The following is a 17,936-nucleotide window of genomic DNA, read 5'->3' as shown; positions in this document are numbered from 1 at the left end:
ACTTGTAGTCACAATATACCATACTAAATTTGTCATTTTAAGTCATTGCGTCTTTGAGCGTTTACATATTTCTGGAAGTACAGACCAACAGACGGTGAACCCTTTGTTTGATTTGGCTCAAATTTTTATAATTGTCTACACTATAGACGTTAAATAAATCTGTAAACCCAATTTAATCCATCTAACTCTTCTTGTTACCGTGTTAAATACAATTCAAACAGCCGGAGAGATAGACTTCGACTCAAAGAATTTTGCTCAAAATTTCATAGAAATCCACATATTTTTTATACAGATAATATGCCGAATTTCATCCGTCTAGCTCAAAGCCTTGTAGAATTATCTTTGTCATAGATAGATAGCGGATATTTATCAAAGATGTGTTTTTCAGACTCAGGGAGGTCAAAAACGTGGTGATTCGTCAATATCCTTAGTTTGAAATTCTTTGCCGATTACAATAATTTCTCTATACCACGTACACGAGAAAGTAAGAATGGTTTGTAACTATCATAAAATCCAAACACTTTTTTAAAGATATCAATTTCACTTCCGTATTATTTTTTCTAATGTTTGCAAGAATTTAAATTTATATAACCATTAGAAATGTTTTTATTTGTGTGATGAAACTGAATATAATTTCGATTTTCCATGAACCCATTGAAATGCATGATTTCACCAAAATTAATATTAAGATTTCTGTAAAACAAATTGCTTTGTATAGGTTTTAAAACAGAAATGGAATTTATATTTCCGTTCTTATTTCGAGTACATACACTTTTAATTTTCAAGCGCAGTGATTTGTAGTAGATTGATTCCATTGAATTATTATTTTTTATTTTTATCAAATCGTAATTTGACTTTTTTTATTGAAAAGATATAAAATGATAATTCATAAATTGTTAGATAAGAAATGATATTTTTATGAAAGGAATTGTTCACGCACCCGGAAAGACGCTTTCTTTATCATGAAAATGTAAGAATCATTATGAAAAGGGAGGTACCACTAAGATTTGATCTGCGATCGCTGTACTCAGAATCCAGAGTGCGAACCATTTCACCTCGGAACCTCCGTCTCCCCATGCCGGGAATCGAACCCGGGCCGCCTGGGTGAAAGCCAGGAATCCTAACCACTAGACCACATGGGAGACTTGAAGTAATTTCACAGAGAATGCAAACTTTCAAGGATATATTTTTGAATTTGCATACTTTGTTAAAATACACCATCCGGCATTTTCTTTCAATAATAGTTTGGTCAAATATTCTAATAGCTAAATTGAAAGAGCTACAGGTTTTAACATTCGAATTCTTCTTTCTAAGTAATAAAATTAACATTTCGTATTATATCATTTGTAGCATCTCAACTAAGTAGATTTTCACTATTACGTTATAGCGGCAGTGTACTTTAATAAGATTTTTTGTTTCTTTGTTTTCTTTTTACCTGAATGCAAATTTAGTTTCCATTTGTTTGCAGAATTGTGTGTAAAAATAGAGATATATATATTGCATTCAGATTCCAGCTAAGTTGCATCGAGATATATTCCAGAAAAATACAAACAGAAAAAAAAAATACTTATAGTTGGAGAAGGAGGTGAGAAAGGGAACATGGAATAGCTAAACAGGATCCTTATATACAAAATAATTAGAGCAATAAAAGACCTTTACCCAATATTTTTTCCAATTTAAAATTCAAACTCCCAAACCAATTGTTTTTATAGAATGATGAATGATTTGCGTGCATCTAAAATTGGTTAACGTTAAAACAAATTGAAATTAGTGAGTAATAAAACAGAAAAGAAACTGTTTGTTGTGTTGGGGGAAAAGGCTAGAAATAATAAGAAAATTAAAATGGGAAAAGCGAATAAAATCCTACATTCAAACTCTGCAGCGGAAAAAGAACTGCCCCGGGTGAGGATCGAACTCACGACCTTCAGATTGCTCCTGAGAGAGATTATGAGACTGACGCGCTGCCTACTGCGCTACCGAGGCACCGACTATGCTCGTGAAAAGGGTTAAACGAAGCATTTACCATTTGGTTTTGAAAACGGTTTCATTTTGTGTGAGGTCAAAATATCTGTAATTATTTACATACGCCAAACTTAACCTGTGGTTTAATTCAAACCGATCCTACAGTTTGGATCGAGAAATTCAAAAATTGATCCTTAGAACATTTTCACATAGTAAAGATATGCGATCTTAGCATATCAAACTATACCATTATTAATTAAACATAATAACTACTTCCAAGCACGCTTTGTCTGTAATATGTCTGAATTTTTGAAATTTCGTTTCCTTGAGTCTTGGAATTTTTGTATCACTTTTCACATGCAATGCGTTATATATATATATTTTATAAATGTGACTTTCTATACTTATTTATTAAAACTTTTCGTGCTTTAATAGATGATATATATCAGAAAGTACAAAAGTTTTTTTTTTTTTAATGTCATAATTCAGGTACTACATTTGCTATGATATTAACAGACAGAAAAAATAAAATTTTTCATGCCTTAAAATTTAATAGGCATATTGCATCCAAAATATATGGCAAAATATACCCCTCTTTGAGATTAAGAGACGTTAGAAAGAATAAAGTTCATTAGTTGCTAATTTTAAGAGACTGTAAAAATAAAACTTTCTTTCTTGTTTGTTTTCACTTCGGATGAAAATCTATTTGCAAATTAGTAAAGATTAATTTTAAAAAATCTTAATATTCATAACAATTCAAAGCTTGATATAAAAGAGATATATTTTTAGTTTTCTAGCAGATAGTTTCATTTGGAATAATCACAATTGTTTGTTATTGAAACCCACACAAACTCCATTCTTTTTTGAAATCGGGCCTTTTTTTGTCTGTATGACCTTGTTATTCTCTTCAAGTGCATTATTAAATGCCCCGGCCGTATGTGTCAGGATGGCCGAGCGGTCTAAGGCGCCAGACTCAAGGGTAATCTTGCTCTGTTGCAGAGTTGAGTGTTCTGGTCCACGAATGTGGGCGTGGGTTCGAATCCCACTTCTGACATGATGATTTTTCTTTTGAGCTACGCAGAATAAACAATTAAATGACACTTTCGTGTCTTTTCTCGATCTTCTTAGAAGTTGTTTCTCTGATATTTTGTCTCAACTAATCTTTATTGAAAACCCTTTCCTCCAACATTTTCTAAATCCTCTATATCCATTTTCTATCTCTTCTATAAGGATATACGAGAAAAGTTGGAATGTAAAATAATACAAAGTATTGTTCAACACAATAGTGCAATAAGATTAAAGGCAAAAATACCTTTACGAAAGCCATACTTTCTTCCCAGCAATAAAAATAAGAGTAACCAATGGGGTTTGTCTCCCGAAAACTTTTTCGCATAGATTCTTATCTCACAGAGCGTCTTGCATGACACTGATGTAAAACAGTTACAAAATAGTAATTTTTGGCAGGAAATTGAGCATTTTTATGGTATGTAATCCTCTGCGAATTTTTTGACAATTACTCCCTGGCATGCAGTTAATAGTATCCAAAAATCAAAAATTTTGTTTTAGGCACTTTTTTCCCTGGCGATTGAAACAAAAATTTGACAAGACACTACACTTGTAGTCACAATATACCATACTAAATTTGTCATTTTAAGTCATTGCGTCTTTGAGCGTTTACATATTTCTGGAAGTACAGACCAACAGACGGTGAACCCTTTGTTTGATTTGGCTCAAATTTTTATAATTGTCTGCACTATAGACGTTAAATAAATCTGTAAACCCAATTTAATCCATGTAACTCTTCTTGTTACCGTGATAAATACAATTCAAACAGCCGGAGAGATAGACTTCGACTCAAAGAATTTTGCTCAAAATTTCATAGAAATCCACATATTTTTTATACAGATAATATGCCGAATTTCATCCGTCTAGCTCAAAGCCTTGTAGAATTATCTTTGTCATAGATAGATAGCGGATATTTATCAAAGATGTGTTTTTCAGACTCAGGGAGGTCAAAAACGTGGTGATTCGTCAATATCCTTAGTTTGAAATTCTTTGCCGATTACAATAATTTCTCTATACCACGTACACGAGAAAGTAAGAATGGTTTGTAACTATCATAAAATCCAAACACTTTTTTAAAGATATCAATTTCACTTCCGTATTATTTTTTCTAATGTTTGCAAGAATTTAAATTTATATAACCATTAGAAATGTTTTTATTTGTGTGATGAAACTGAATATAATTTCGATTTTCCATGAACCCATTGAAATGCATGATTTCACCAAAATTAATATTAAGATTTCTGTAAAACAAATTGCTTTGTATAGGTTTTAAAACAGAAATGGAATTTATATTTCCGTTCTTATTTCGAGTACATACACTTTTAATTTTCAAGCGCAGTGATTTGTAGTAGATTGATTCCATTGAATTATTATTTTTTATTTTTATCAAATCGTAATTTGACTTTTTTTATTGAAAAGATATAAAATGATAATTCATAAATTGTTAGATAAGAAATGATATTTTTATGAAAGGAATTGTTCACGCACCCGGAAAGACGCTTTCTTTATCATGAAAATGTAAGAATCATTATGAAAAGGGAGGTACCACTAAGATTTGATCTGCGATCGCTGTACTCAGAATCCAGAGTGCGAACCATTTCACCTCGGAACCTCCGTCTCCCCATGCCGGGAATCGAACCCGGGCCGCCTGGGTGAAAGCCAGGAATCCTAACCACTAGACCACATGGGAGACTTGAAGTAATTTCACAGAGAATGCAAACTTTCAAGGATATATTTTTGAATTTGCATACTTTGTTAAAATACACCATCCGGCATTTTCTTTCAATAATAGTTTGGTCAAATATTCTAATAGCTAAATTGAAAGAGCTACAGGTTTTAACATTCGAATTCTTCTTTCTAAGTAATAAAATTAACATTTCGTATTATATCATTTGTAGCATCTCAACTAAGTAGATTTTCACTATTACGTTATAGCGGCAGTGTACTTTAATAAGATTTTTTGTTTCTTTGTTTTCTTTTTACCTGAATGCAAATTTAGTTTCCATTTGTTTGCAGAATTGTGTGTAAAAATAGAGATATATATATTGCATTCAGATTCCAGCTAAGTTGCATCGAGATATATTCCAGAAAAATACAAACAGAAAAAAAAAATACTTATAGTTGGAGAAGGAGGTGAGAAAGGGAACATGGAATAGCTAAACAGGATCCTTATATACAAAATAATTAGAGCAATAAAAGACCTTTACCCAATATTTTTTCCAATTTAAAATTCAAACTCCCAAACCAATTGTTTTTATAGAATGATGAATGATTTGCGTGCATTTAAAATTGGTTAACGTTAAAACAAATTGAAATTAGTGAGTAATAAAACAGAAAAGAAACTGTTTGTTGTGTTGGGGGAAAAGGCTAGAAATAATAAGAAAATTAAAATGGGAAAAGCGAATAAAATCCTACATTCAAACTCTGCAGCGGAAAAAGAACTGCCCCGGGTGAGGATCGAACTCACGACCTTCAGATTGCTCCTGAGAGAGATTATGAGACTGACGCGCTGCCTACTGCGCTACCGAGGCACCGACTATGCTCGTGAAAAGGGTTAAACGAAGCATTTACCATTTGGTTTTGAAAACGGTTTCATTTTGTGTGAGGTCAAAATATCTGTAATTATTTACATACGCCAAACTTAACCTGTGGTTTAATTCAAACCGATCCTACAGTTTGGATCGAGAAATTCAAAAATTGATCCTTAGAACATTTTCACATAGTAAAGATATGCGATCTTAGCATATCAAACTATACCATTATTAATTAAACATAATAACTACTTCCAAGCACGCTTTGTCTGTAATATCTCTGAATTTTTGAAATTTCGTTTCCTTGAGTCTTGGAATTTTTGTATCACTTTTCACATGCAATGCGTTATATATATATATTTTATAAATGTGACTTTCTGTACTTATTTATTAAAACTTTTCGTGCTTTAATAGATGATATATATCAGAAAGTACAAAAGTTTTTTTTTTTTAATGTCATAATTCAGGTACTACATTTGCTATGATATTAACAGACAGAAAAAATAAAATTTTTCCTGCCTTAAAATTTAATAGGCATATTGCATCCAAAATATATGGCAAAATATACCCCTCTTTGAGATTAAGAGACGTTAGAAAGAATAAAGTTCATTAGTTGCTAATTTTAAGAGACTGTAAAAATAAAACTTTCTTTCTTGTTTGTTTTCACTTCGGATGAAAATCTATTTGCAAATTAGTAAAGATTAATTTTAAAAAATCTTAATATTCATAACAATTCAAAGCTTGATATAAAAGAGATATATTTTTAGTTTTCTAGCAGATAGTTTCATTTGGAATAATCACAATTGTTTGTTATTGAAACCCACACAAACTCCATTCTTTTTTGAAATCGGGCCTTTTTTTGTCTGTATGACCTTGTTATTCTCTTCAAGTGCATTATTAAATGCCCCGGCCGTATGTGTCAGGATGGCCGAGCGGTCTAAGGCGCCAGACTCAAGGGTAATCTTGCTCTGTTGCAGAGTTGAGTGTTCTGGTCCACGAATGTGGGCGTGGGTTCGAATCCCACTTCTGACATGATGATTTTTCTTTTGAGCTACGCAGAATAAACAATTAAATGACACTTTCGTGTCTTTTCTCGATCTTCTTAGAAGTTGTTTCTCTGATATTTTGTCTCAACTAATCTTTATTGAAAACCCTTTCCTCCAACATTTTCTAAATCCTCTATATCCATTTTCTATCTCTTCTATAAGGATATACGAGAAAAGTTGGAATGTAAAATAATACAAAGTATTGTTCAACACAATAGTGCAATAAGATTAAAGGCAAAAATACCTTTACGAAAGCCATACTTTCTTCCCAGCAATAAAAATAAGAGTAACCAATGGGGTTTGTCTCCCGAAAACTTTTTCGCATAGATTCTTATCTCACAGAGCGTCTTGCATGACACTGATGTAAAACAGTTACAAAATAGTAATTTTTGGCAGGAAATTGAGCATTTTTATGGTATGTAATCCTCTGCGAATTTTTTGACAATTACTCCCTGGCATGCAGTTAATAGTATCCAAAAATCAAAAATTTTGTTTTAGGCACTTTTTTCCCTGGCGATTGAAACAAAAATTTGACAAGACACTACACTTGTAGTCACAATATACCATACTAAATTTGTCATTTTAAGTCATTGCGTCTTTGAGCGTTTACATATTTCTGGAAGTACAGACCAACAGACGGTGAACCCTTTGTTTGATTTGGCTCAAATTTTTATAATTGTCTACACTATAGACGTTAAATAAATCTGTAAACCCAATTTAATTCATGTAACTCTTCTTGTTACCGTGTTAAATACAATTCAAACAGCCGGAGAGATAGACTTCGACTCAAAGAATTTTGCTCAAAATTTCATAGAAATCCACATATTTTTTATACAGATAATATGCCGAATTTCATCCGTCTAGCTCAAAGCCTTGTAGAATTATCTTTGTCATAGATAGATAGCGGATATTTATCAAAGATGTGTTTTTCAGACTCAGGGAGGTCAAAAACGTGGTGATTCGTCAATATCCTTAGTTTGAAATTCTTTGCCGATTACAATAATTTCTCTACACCACGTACACGAGAAAGTAAGAATGGTTTGTAACTATCATAAAATCCAAACACTTTTTTAAAGATATCAATTTCACTTCCGTATTATTTTTTCTAATGTTTGCAAGAATTTAAATTTATATAACCATTAGAAATGTTTTTATTTGTGTGATGAAACTGAATATAATTTCGATTTTCCATGAACCCATTGAAATGCATGATTTCACCAAAATTAATATTAAGATTTCTGTAAAACAAATTGCTTTGTATAGGTTTTAAAACAGAAATGGAATTTATATTTCCGTTCTTATTTCGAGTACATACACTTTTAATTTTCAAGCGCAGTGATTTGTAGTAGATTGATTCCATTGAATTATTATTTTTTATTTTTATCAAATCGTAATTTGACTTTTTTTATTGAAAAGATATAAAATGATAATTCATAAATTGTTAGATAAGAAATGATATTTTTATGAAAGGAATTGTTCACGCACCCGGAAAGACGCTTTCTTTATCATGAAAATGTAAGAATCATTATGAAAAGGGAGGTACCACTAAGATTTGATCTGCGATCGCTGGACTCAGAATCCAGAGTGCGAACCATTTCACCTCGGAACCTCCGTCTTCCCATGCCGGGAATCGAACCCGGGCCGCCTGGGTGAAAGCCAGGAATCCTAACCACTAGACCACATGGGAGACTTGAAGTAATTTCACAGAGAATGCAAACTTTCAAGGATATATTTTTGAATTTGCATACTTTGTTAAAATACACCATCCGGCATTTTCTTTCAATAATAGTTTGGTCAAATATTCTAATAGCTAAATTGAAAGAGCTACAAATTTTAACATTCGAATTCTTCTTTCTAAGTAATAAAATTAACATTTCGTATTATATCATTTGTAGCATCTCAACTAAGTAGATTTTCACTATTACGTTATAGCGGCAGTGTACTTTAATAAGATTTTTTGTTTCTTTGTTTTCTTTTTACCTGAATGCAAATTTAGTTTCCATTTGTTTGCAGAATTGTGTGTAAAAATAGAGATATATATATTGCATTCAGATTCCAGCTAAGTTGCATCGAGATATATTCCAGAAAAATACAAACAGAAAAAAAAAATACTTATAGTTGGAGAAGGAGGTGAGAAAGGGAACATGGAATAGCTAAACAGGATCCTTATATACAAAATAATTAGAGCAATAAAAGACCTTTACCCAATATTTTTTCCAATTTAAAATTCAAACCAATTGTTTTTATAGAATGATGAATGATTTGCGTGCATTTAAAATTGGTTAACGTTAAAACAAATTGAAATTAGTGAGTAATAAAACAGCAAAGAAACTGTTTGTTGTGTTGGGGGAAAAGGCTAGAAATAATAAGAAAATTAAAATGGGAAAAGCGAATAAAATCCTACATTCAAACTCTGCAGCGGAAAAAGAACTGCCCCGGGTGAGGATCGAACTCACGACCTTCAGATTGCTCCTGAGACAGATTATGAGACTGACGCGCTGCCTACTGCGCTACCGAGGCACCGACTATGCTCGTGAAAAGGGTTAAACGAAGTATTTACCATTTGGTTTTGAAAACGGTTTCATTTTGTGTGAGGTCAAAATATCTGTAATTATTTACATACGCCAAACTTAATCTGTGGTTTAATTCAAACCGATCCTACAGTTTGGATCGAGAAATTCAAAAATTGATCCTTAGAACATTTTCACATCTTAGCATATCAAACTATACCATTATTAATTAAACATAATAACTACTTCCAAGCACGCTTTGTCTGTAATATCTCTGAATTTTTGAAATTTCGTTTCCTTGAGTCTTGGAAATTTTCTATCACTTTTCACATGCAATGCGTTATATATATACATTTTATAAATGTGACTTTCTATACTTATTTATTAAAACTTTTCGTGCTTTAATAGATGATATATATCAGAAAGTACAAAAGTTTTTTTTTTTTTTAATGTCATAATTCAGGTACTACATTTGCTATGATATTAACAGACGGAAAAAATAAAATTTTTCATGCCTTAAAATTTAATAGGCATATTGCATCCAAAATATATGGCAAAATATACCTCTCTTTGAGATTAAGAGACGTTAGAAAGAATAAAGTTCATTAGTTGCTAATTTTAAGAGACTGTAAAAATAAAACTTTCTTTCTTGTTTGTTTTCACTTCGGATGAAAATCTATTTGCAAATTAGTAAAGATTAATTTAAAAAAATCTTAATATTCATAACAATTCAAAGCTTGATATAAAAGAGATATATTTTTAGTTTTCTAGCAGATAGTTTCATTTGGAATAATCACAATTGTTTGTTATTGAAACCCACACAAACTCCATTCTTTTTTGAAATCGGGCCTTTTTTTGTCTGCATGACCTTGTTCCTCTCTTCAAGTGCATTATTAAATGCCCCGGCCGTATGTGTCAGGATGGCCGAGCGGTCTAAGGAGCCAGACTCAAGGGCAATCTTGCTCTGTTGCAGAGTTGAGTGTTCTGGTCCACGAATGTGGGCGTGGGTTCGAAACCCACTTCTGACATGATGATTTTTCTTTTGAGCTACGCAGAATAAACAATTAAATGACACTTTCGTGTCTTTTCTCGATCTTCTTAGAAGTTGTTTCTCTGATATTTTGTCTCAACTAATCTTTATTGAAAACCCTTTCCTCCAACATTTTCTAAATCCTCTATATCCATTTTCTATCTCTTCTATAAGGATATACGAGAAAAGTTGGAATGTAAAATAATGCAAAGTATTGTTCAACACAATAGTGCAATAAGATTAAAGGCAAAAATACCTTTACGAAAGCCATACTTTCTTCCCAGCAATAAAAATAAGAGTAACCAATGGGGTTTGTCTCCCGAAAACTTTTTCGCATAGATTCTTATCTCACAGGGATTCTCGATTTGGACTCCAAATGGAGAGGTCGTTTGTGGAGAGAGCTCCGTCTCCGACGGAGCAGGAGCTGCTTTTGCGGGTGATTACGCCGACGAAGCGGACGATGCCTGGAGCGCAGACCCCCCGGACTGGTTCTTATCAGAACCTGAGCGGAAAGGGGGAGCTGAGCTCATCATCCGATGAGGAAAATTCTATGGATTTACAACAGTGCCAAGGTAACTCCAGTGAAGAAGTAACAAGAACAGAAGAAATTAAATCGGTCCCAAGACCAATTTCCCCAGCGTCAATAGAAGTGACGGACGAATTCATCGCAGAGCATAGTCTCGAAATCACGCAAGCCATCTCGCTCAAAGAAAACCTGGGCAACTGGGCCCAAGCGCTGGCAGCTGCAAAGGATGAAGGACAGCACCTTCAAGTCAAGAGGGAGATTCAGCAGGTAAGCGGCTGTTTGAATCAATTGCTAATTAAATTAGGGATCCCCCTGTTTAAACTTCCTGAAAATGTTAGAAAGCTTAACTTTATCTGTGAAAAGGTTAGGACGAAAAATGCTCCTAGCGCAGCCTCTAATGTAGAAGCTAAAAATGTTAACTCTAATGTCAAATCTAATCAAAGTGTAAAATCTAATGTAAATGTTAAAGCTGCACCTAGAAGGAAAATAGATCTTAGTGAAAATAAAAATAAGAGTGTTTCTTCGCCAAAAGGCAGTCCAGTTAAAGAAAGTAAAAAACGTGTTGCTGACGAGGATGGGTTTATAGCCCCGGCTGCCCACCTTGTCAGAAAAATTAAAAACTTAAAACCCAATAATGTTAAAAATAAAGAAATCGAAATTAAAAAAGTTCCTGAAGGAATAGAAGAGGTTGCGCTAGACGAAGAGGTCGATGCCGATCCCTCACCTGCACAACCAAAACAAAAAAGAGTACCGCCCTTTTTTGTTACCCCCCGAGCAGACTTTAGAACTATGCTTAATATCTTAAAATTAGAGGCTCCTTCCCTACGCTCAGTAATGAGCAATAAATTTCTAAAATTAACTGTCGAAACTGAGGAAGAGCACCGAAGCCTATCCCACCTCCTCGAATCTCAGGGTGCTGAGTTTAAAACCTTTATGCTGAAACAAGATAGGCCCATAAAAGTAGTTATTCGAGGACTTCCATCCTGCACTCCTATTGAGGACATTAAATCGGAATTTCTTAAGGAAGGCTTCTCAGCTGTTAGCATAACTCAACTGACCAAATTTCAAACAAAATCACCGATGACGTTATTCTACGTTCAAGTAGCAAACGGACCTCTGTCAGAGACGGTCTACACTCTCACTGAAATGTTTGGCACGAAAATTTCAGTGGAGCGATACAGAGGAAGGAAGGGGCCATCTCAATGCTGGCGGTGTCAGGGCTTCTTCCACAGCTCTGAAGCATGCAAATTACCCATTAAATGTGTCAAGTGTGCAGGACCTCACAGGGCTAAGGAATGTACTTTAGCCTATGAGGATAAACTTACGTGTGCAAATTGTGCAGGTGAGCATGCAGCGAACTGGCGCCAATGTCCCCGCTTCCCTAGACAAAGTGGTAGAAATAACACCACTACTAATTTCCTTAAAAATCACCCCTCCAAAAAATCCATATGGGATGTACCCAGGACGCATCGACCTCCTAAAAATTTCAGGAAAGTGGAAGGAAATGTGTCATTCGCACAAATTCTGACAAATTCAGAGTCAGAATTTCCTCCATTAGAGACCCCAGTGGAGAGCGAAACAACTCCATCAGTTGCTAAAACCTCTATTCCAAATCAGTCGGTCCCAGCGGATGCTAAAAATTCTAAAATGTTCACCGACATTTTTTCTGGCCTAGCTACAATAATGAGAGAAGATTGGTGTGAACCACCTCTTCTACTCGAAGCCTTTAGAAAGGCATTACCAGCAATTCGTGCTGCATCCCACGGTGCTGATATGGCGTATTTTCTTTTCCAAGAATACGTCAGTCTTAGTTACGGTCCCCAACGTTAACATTCAATCGCAACAACATAATAAACTTGCATAATCTTAAGGTCTGCACTTGGAACGCAAATAGCTTGCGTAACAAGATCGCGGAAGTAAGAGACTTTGTTTCAGAGCAAAATCTTGATGTGTTTTTGGTACAAGAGACCCGACTCCCCCCGGAGTTCACACCCCTAATCGCTAATTACCGGATCTATAAAACAGATAGATCCGGAAATAATATTAATCGGCCAGGCAATCATGGAGGCACTTGTATTTATGTGAAATCAATAATTGAACATCACGTCATCCCCACTCCCGTTTTAGAGAGGATAGACGCGACAATTATTGAGGTTAAATTAGGAAATCTCCCCCCTCTCAAAATTGTGTCAGCATATGTACGATCTGGGAGTTCGTACATGTTCCCTCTGGAGGATTTAGAAAAACTTTTAAATTTAGGCCCAAACGTCATCATTGCGGGCGATATGAACGCAGGTCATATCGCCTGGAATAACTATAAATCAACTAGGTATGGAATGCAGTTGTTTAATTTTCTTGCAACGCAGGACGGAGTCAATGTTTTGGCGCCCCACTCTCCAACCCACATTAATCAAGTTAGCTCAAATGACTCCGTCATAGATTTCGCAATATTAAAGCGAATTCCTTTCCACTCTCAAATTAGAGTGCTAAATTGTTTAGATTCTGATCATCTTCCAGTAGTTTTGACTTTTGATACTGGAACCTTTTCTCTAAATTCACCAGCACATTTCTCCACCAACTGGGAGAACTTTCGGCATATCTTAAATTTAAAACCCCTCCCTCCCTTCAAAATTCATAGCAATGATGACGCAGAATTTGCAGTTGGAAGTCTAGGAAAAACTCTAACGGAGGCGCTCGCAGATGCCTCAAAACCAAAATTTAATAAACCTCCAGAAAAGCTTCCTTTCGAAATCAAAACCAAAATTAAACTGCGAAATTACCTGCGAAGAATTTGGCAACGTTCTCGCGACCCTCAAGTGAGAACGGAACTTCGCAGAATCCAGGATGAGATCAAAGGGTTAAAAGTAGGTCACTTCGAGCAACAGCGAGCTAGTCAATTAGAGAACCTAGACACAAAAGGCCTCTGGCGCCGCTCCTCCTTTATCAGAAAACCATTCTCCCCGATTCCCCCCCTCAGAGGGGGGACGGGGGAACTCGCTCTTGCTCCCATTGAAAAGGCGGAAACTTTGGCAGATAGCCTACAGGACCAGTTTGCCCCCCACGCGGACGCGTGGCTGGCGAACCCCCCACTGACTCAATTCGTCACAGATCAGCTGGAGAGCTTCTTATCGCAACAACACGTAAACAACCTGCAGCCCGTTCGGCCCACGGAAATCATGGAATTCATGAATAACCTTAAGCCGAATAAATCGCCAGGATTGGATTTAATTACAAATCGCATGATTAAAAACCTCCCTTTTAGATTTATTTTATACTTAACTTTTTTAATAAATAAATTAATGGAATTGTGTTATTTTCCCGATTGCTGGAAAACAGCTGTGGTTGTCCCTATTCCAAAACCAAACTCTGATTTGACTTTACCTCAAAATTTCCGTCCCATCTCGCTACTTAGTAGCTTGAGCAAAGTGTACGAATCTGTGCTCCTCAAACGCCTGAATCAATTTCTCAGCGACAAAAATATTTTAATTTCCGAGCAATTCGGATTTCGTAAAAATCTGTCGACGAACCACCAGCTAATTCGTGTTACAGAATTGATTCACAGTGGCTTTGAGAAGTCCCAAACCACAGGTGCACTTTTTCTGGACGTAGCCAAAGCCTTTGACAAAATTTGGCACGAAGGGCTTCTATTCAAGTGCATGCGACTTGGATTTTCGGCGCAATTTGTCAAAATTTTACGCTCGTACCTACTTTCTCGTAATTTTCGGGTACGAGTTAACGATGTAATTTCTTCCCCCAGACCAATCCGAAGCGGTTGTGCGCAAGGAAGTTTACTCTCTCCAACTCTTTTTAACATTTATGTTAACGATCTACCTAGAGCTAGCAATTGTCACTTAGCAATTTTTGCAGACGATACCGCCATTCTTACACAGCATAGGGACCCAAACATAGTCATATCAAACATTCAACAGTACATGACCATTTTGCAGTGCTGGCTCATCGGCTGGAAAATAAAAGTCAACCCAAGTAAATGCGCGTGCCTCCTGTTTACTAAAAAAGTGAATATGCCTGACCTAGCCCCTATCCAAATTTTTGGCCAACCCGTCCCCTTTGTAAATGAATACAAATACTTAGGGTTAATTTTAGACGCAAAATTAAGCTTTAATAGTCATATTAAAGCAGCCCTCACCAAAGCTACTAGAACGAGTGTTAAACTCAACAGCTTAATTTCTCCTAGGAGTAAGCTATCGATTAGGCTCAAGCTTCTGCTCTACAAAGCTATTTTAAGACCAATACTGATGTACGGCTCCCAAATATGGGGGGCGACATCAGCCACAAACATTAAGAGGTTGCAAGTTTTTCAAAATAGGCACCTGATGAAGATTGTTAACGCCCCCTGGTATATCAGGAGAAAGATCTTACATGACGATCTCAAAATTGAACCTGTTTCGGAATTTATTAGAAGAACATCAATAAATTTCTTCGAAAAACTGCCCCAGATTCGTAACAAGTTACTTAATCTACCTGCTTATGATCCTGCAGTACCCAGCTCTAGGAAAAGACCTAGAGCTGCAATAGACAATGTCTATGTAAATTTCCCCTCAGTTAAAAAACTGAGAATTAATTAACTCTGTTACCAATCTGGTGGATTAAATTTATCAAAATTATTTGTTTTGGCCTCAGATAGCTACGATGAGCTACACGCGTGAAATTCCTTGAAATTTTTCCTTCAGAAAGTTTAGTTCCAAAAAAAGCCCCAATAGTTAAGGCACGTGCAACGTAATTCCACTAAAGTTCTATTTTACCCCATAAATAATATAAATATTATTTTTAAATTAATTAATTGTATCAAAAATAATAATAATATGAATTAAATACCAAATTTCATGACGTTAGAGCTTTATTGCGCTAGTCCAAACTAGTTCAATTAAATTTAACTTTTCCCTAAACTAACAAATTAAAGTATCTATTCCAAATTATGATGTGGAGGTGCTCGTGACCACTTTGTCACATCGCGGAACTCCGAAACATCACGACGTTGCCGTTGCCTTATCTCACAGAGCGTCTTGCATGACACTGATGTAAAACAGTTACAAAATAGTAATTTTTGGCATGAAATTGAGCATTTTTATGGTATGTAATTCTCTGCGAATTTTTTGACAATTACTCCCTGGCATGCAGTTAATAGTATCCAAAAATCAAAAATTTTGTTTTAGGCACTTTTTTCCCTGGCGATTGAAACAAAAATTTGACAAGACACTACACTTGTAGTCACAATATACCATACTAAATTTGTCATTTTAAGTCATTGCGTCTTTGAGCGTTTACATATTTCTGGAAGTACAGACCAACAGACGGTCAACCCTTTGTTTGATTTGGCTCAAATTTTTATAATTGTCTACACTATAGACGTTAAATAAATCTGTAAACCCAATTTAATCCATCTAACTCTTCTTGTTACCGTGTTAAATACAATTCAAACAGCCGGAGAGATAGACTTCGACTCAAAGAATTTTGCTCAAAATTTCATAGAAATCCACATATTTTTTATACAGATAATATGCCGAATTTCATCCGTCTAGCTCAAAGCCTTGTAGAATTATCTTTGTCATAGATAGATAGCGGATATTTATCAAAGATGTGTTTTTCAGACTCAGGGAGGTCAAAAACGTGGTGATTCGTCAATATCCTTAGTTTGAAATTCTTTGCCGATTACAATAATTTCTCTATACCACGTACACGAGAAAGTAAGAATGGTTTGTAACTATCATAAAATCCAAACACTTTTTTAAAGATATCAATTTCACTTCCGTATTATTTTTTCTAATGTTTGCAAGAATTTAAATTTATATAACCATTAGAAATGTTTTTATTTGTGTGATGAAACTGAATATAATTTCGATTTTCCATGAACCCATTGAAATGCATGATTTCACCAAAATTAATATTAAGATTTCTGTAAAACAAATTCCTTTGTATAGGTTTTAAAACAGAAATGGAATTTATATTTCCGTTCTTATTTCGAGTACATACACTTTTAATTTTCAAGCGCAGTGATTTGTAGTAGATTGATTCCATTGAATTATTATTTTTTATTTTTATCAAATCGTAATTTCACTTTTTTATTGAAAAGATATAAAATGATAATTCATAAATTGTTAGATAAGAAATGATATTTTTATGAAAGGAATTGTTCACGCACCCGGAAAGACGCTTTCTTTATCATGAAAATGTAAGAATCATTATGAAAAGGGAGGTACCACTAAGATTTGATCTGCCATCGCTGGACTCAGAATCCAGAGTGCGAACCATTTCACCTCGGAACCTCCGTCTTCCCATGCCGGGAATCGAACCCGTGCCGCCTGGGTGAAAGCCAGGAATCCTAACCACTAGACCACATGGGAGACTTGAAATCATTTCACAGAGAATGCAAACTTTCAAGGATATATTTTTGAATTTGCATACTTTGTTATAATACACCATCCGGCATTTTCTTTAAATAATAGTTTGGTCAAATATTCTAATAGCTAAATTGAAAGAGCTACAGATTTTAACATTCGAATTCTTCTTTCTAAGTAATAAAATTAACATTTCGTATTATATCATTTGTAGCATCTCAACTAAGTAGATTTTCACTATTACGTTATAGCGGCAGTGTACTTTAATAAGATTTTTTGTTTCTTTGTTTTCTTTTTACCTGAATGCAAATTTAGTTTCCATTTGTTTGCAGAATTGTGTGTAAAAATAGAGATATATATATTGCATTCAGATTCCAGCTAAGTTGCATCGAAATATATTCCAGAAAAATACAAACAGAAAAAAAAAATACTTATACTTGGAGAAGGAGGTGAGAAAGGGAACATGGAATAGGTAAACAGGATCCTTATATACAAAATAATTAGAGCAATAAAAGACCTTTACCCAATATTTTTTCCAATTTAAAATTCAAACTCCCAAACCAATTGTTTTTATAGAATGATGAATGATTTGCGTGCATTTAAAATTGGTTAACGTTAAAACAAATTGAAATTAGTGAGTAATAAAACAGAAAAGAAACTGTTTGTTGTGTTGGGGGAAAAGGCTAGAAATAATAAGAAAATTAAAATGGGAAAAGCGAATAAAATCCTACATTCAAACTCTGCAGCGGAAAAGGAACTGCCGCGGGTGAGGATCGAACTCACGACCTTCAGATTGCTCCTGAGAGAGATTATGAGACTGACGCGCTGCCTACTGCGCTACCGAGGCACCGACTATGCTCGTGAAAAGGGTTAAACGAAGCATTTACCATTTGGTTTTGAAAACGGTTTC

At 34.8% G+C, this 17,936-nt stretch overlaps 10 non-coding genes across 10 annotated transcripts; 3 read left to right on the top strand and 7 right to left on the bottom strand.

Moving 5' to 3' along the window:
* Window positions 1-1,070: 1,070 nt before the first annotated feature.
* Trnae-uuc (transfer RNA glutamic acid (anticodon UUC)) lies at window positions 1,071-1,142 on the bottom strand. Its single transcript has one exon. It is a non-coding gene; the product is annotated as a tRNA-Glu (tRNA).
* Window positions 1,143-1,894: 752 nt separating this feature from the next.
* On the bottom strand, window positions 1,895-1,983 carry Trnam-cau (transfer RNA methionine (anticodon CAU)). The gene is given in 2 exon segments: window positions 1,895-1,930; window positions 1,947-1,983. It is a non-coding gene; the product is annotated as a tRNA-Met (tRNA).
* A 919-nt stretch (window positions 1,984-2,902) lies between these two features.
* On the top strand, window positions 2,903-3,016 carry Trnal-caa (transfer RNA leucine (anticodon CAA)). The gene is made up of 2 exons: window positions 2,903-2,940; window positions 2,971-3,016. It is a non-coding gene; the product is annotated as a tRNA-Leu (tRNA).
* A 1,629-nt stretch (window positions 3,017-4,645) lies between these two features.
* Window positions 4,646-4,717, bottom strand: Trnae-uuc (transfer RNA glutamic acid (anticodon UUC)). The gene has a single exon. It is a non-coding gene; the product is annotated as a tRNA-Glu (tRNA).
* A 752-nt stretch (window positions 4,718-5,469) lies between these two features.
* Trnam-cau (transfer RNA methionine (anticodon CAU)) lies at window positions 5,470-5,558 on the bottom strand. The gene is given in 2 exon segments: window positions 5,470-5,505; window positions 5,522-5,558. It is a non-coding gene; the product is annotated as a tRNA-Met (tRNA).
* Window positions 5,559-6,476: 918 nt separating this feature from the next.
* On the top strand, window positions 6,477-6,590 carry Trnal-caa (transfer RNA leucine (anticodon CAA)). Its single transcript has 2 exons — window positions 6,477-6,514; window positions 6,545-6,590. It is a non-coding gene; the product is annotated as a tRNA-Leu (tRNA).
* A 1,629-nt stretch (window positions 6,591-8,219) lies between these two features.
* On the bottom strand, window positions 8,220-8,291 carry Trnae-uuc (transfer RNA glutamic acid (anticodon UUC)). The gene has a single exon. It is a non-coding gene; the product is annotated as a tRNA-Glu (tRNA).
* Window positions 8,292-9,035: 744 nt separating this feature from the next.
* On the bottom strand, window positions 9,036-9,124 carry Trnam-cau (transfer RNA methionine (anticodon CAU)). Its single transcript is given in 2 exon segments — window positions 9,036-9,071; window positions 9,088-9,124. It is a non-coding gene; the product is annotated as a tRNA-Met (tRNA).
* Window positions 9,125-10,028: 904 nt separating this feature from the next.
* Window positions 10,029-10,142, top strand: Trnal-caa (transfer RNA leucine (anticodon CAA)). The gene is made up of 2 exons: window positions 10,029-10,066; window positions 10,097-10,142. It is a non-coding gene; the product is annotated as a tRNA-Leu (tRNA).
* A 6,818-nt stretch (window positions 10,143-16,960) lies between these two features.
* Window positions 16,961-17,032, bottom strand: Trnae-uuc (transfer RNA glutamic acid (anticodon UUC)). The gene has a single exon. It is a non-coding gene; the product is annotated as a tRNA-Glu (tRNA).
* Window positions 17,033-17,936: the final 904 nt, after the last annotated feature.

This window comes from Argiope bruennichi, chromosome 9 (assembly GCF_947563725.1).
Source record: "Argiope bruennichi chromosome 9, qqArgBrue1.1, whole genome shotgun sequence".
Classification (NCBI taxonomy): domain Eukaryota; kingdom Metazoa; phylum Arthropoda; class Arachnida; order Araneae; family Araneidae; genus Argiope; species Argiope bruennichi.
Note: the sequence above shows the minus strand (reverse complement) of the source record. Positions and strands in the feature narration are given on the sequence as shown.